Source organism: Achroia grisella, unplaced genomic scaffold, assembly GCF_030625045.1.
Source record: "Achroia grisella isolate CSIRO2021 unplaced genomic scaffold, CSIRO_AGI_Agris_v1 utg1244, whole genome shotgun sequence".
NCBI lineage: Eukaryota > Metazoa > Arthropoda > Insecta > Lepidoptera > Pyralidae > Achroia > Achroia grisella.
In genome coordinates, this window is record NW_026712605.1 from 56892 (window position 1) to 59352 (window position 2461).

Below are 2461 nucleotides of genomic sequence, written 5' to 3' on the forward strand. Positions count from 1 at the left end.
GCAGATGTAATCATTTACAATTCTACAATAAATTGAACTTTAATATTGTACAGTGACAGCTGAAACTCATGACATATGTCTGTCAAATAACGACGTATACTTCATCACTACTCTGTGATATTGATAAACAAATGTAATGGCTATATAACATTATCAAATACGTGATTGTTTTGTAATTATAAATTAAAACGAATAAACATAAATTTCTATTGTTGGTTGCTTCTGCTACAGGCGTTGCATTTAATGTATTGTTGAATTTTACAGTTGTTCAAAGGTAAAATGCCAATTGTTCCTAATGACATTGACCAACTTTACTTTGGATCAGAAATAAAAATGAACAAACTTACCTACAGCCATCCATAAAATAGTCACTCAAATATCAGGATTTTCGACCATGCTTTATTTGTAAAATTTGTTAAATGTATATATTTCTTTTTTTTCTATTGTATTTATAACTATATACAGAATAACTATTTTGCTTTCCTTCTCGTCTAGTGTCGTTACATCTTTTACACTAATAAACCGAGTGTAAACTGATGAATAACACAATTTAAATTTAAGTTTACATATAATGATGTTGAAAATATTCGTTACTATATAGTTAAAATTTCGTTTTAATATGATTTAGAAATTAATATTTGATATGGACTTCACGAAATTTAGGACCCCTCTGATCCCTTGTCAAACAATGACATACTTTGTTGATCGGTGACGACCTTGGTTCCCAGCCCCGAACATGTATATAATTTATGGTTGGTCCTTTTTACAATTACCTAAATTAAAAGGTACTTTACAGTTTTTAGAAGAAAATACAAAATTGTTCAGAACAGTTCTGTTGTTATTTATTTCAAATATTTTTTACAATGTAGCCAATAAATTAAGAATGAAAACTATTAAATTGTAGGATATAATATCAAACTTAGTTAAGACACCTCTATTCCTTTGTAAAGACAATTTACAAAGACGAGTGTGGGAAAAAGCATAAAAAAATGAATAGCTATTTTTTCATCCAAACAACTTGTGAAAAAACATACCAAAACGTAGCCATTACAAAATGGATGCTCACTGTCTGTTAACTTTTCTAATTTTATTTCAATTCTCAATTAAATATTTAATTACACTCAATAAAAATAGTTCCATCGCTTTAGTCATATTATGACAAACGCTTACTAATGATAATAATTAGTATAATTTAAATAACATTATGAATAAATCAATCTTTTGACTGTCAGTGTCTTCTTCATATTATTATTAGTATGTAATACCGTAACGTTTAACGTTTTGATAGATTATATATTTATTTCTACAGTACAACACTCCTTCAATCACATTTCATGAGACCTAGAGAAATATTGTATTATCATAATTATGTTTCATTGGTAAGTAAAAGCAATATAAAACTCCGTATAATGTACGGGCTACATAAAAAATAACACTGTCAGTCAAAAAATTGACAAGTTCATGAAATTTAACAACTAAAATATTCGCTATTAAATATGAAATCTAATCGATTGCGAAGCGTAACAAAACTATTGAGAATCTAATAATAAATCACTAAGCCTTAAGAGCTCGCTGTATCTGCGCTATCTTTACAAAAAAAATTGAAATTAAGTAATGAAAAAAAATACATTGCAAAATGTAATTGCTCTATGGCTGTCTAAATTAACATACGTATTAATCGGTATAATTTACATATACAGTTTAGTTTCAAAATAGAAAAATCGATAATATAAATAAACATGTTATTACATAGTCTTTTGAATTTTTTAAAATAAAATCTTTTCAGTATGAAACGGATTTCATATTTTTAATCACGTTAATTTTTAGAATAAACTTATATGAGGATGTTATGTGGCTAATACATAAAACACACGTTATTTTGTTCTTTATAAAAAAAAAGTAAGTATATCACAGAAAGAGATGCATTAAAAATTAAAATCAAACTGCTACTTTGACTAGTATAAAATGTAAGGTGTCTGTACACAGATGAACTTCAAAACCGCGGGAAGGATTGGGGGCCATCTTGGCTCTTTGCTGCGGTTTCTTATACACAAATCCTGAATGATATATTCTCATGTGCACAGATCCTTAAATGACAATAATTTAACTGAGCAACACATTTTATCTGTGATTCTTAAACTTCGGTGTGAAAATAGAAAAAACCATACGACGATAGTCTTAGGGAATACATTTTAGGCAATATTATAAGTTATATATCTAATACATACATATATAATAATCAATATATGCTATTTTTTTATTAATACTATATGTAAGTATAGACAGTATGCCTGTGTTGATTCAACGTCTGTACACTACTTAATGAAGTCTATAGTGGAACATGTAGAACCATTGACACATTCCTAGTCGGGAGGTAGTAATTTTTTTTTTATTACAACTGAAACTGACTGTTGTCCGAGAAGTCATAGTCTCATCAATACAGACATCTATATACATTTAA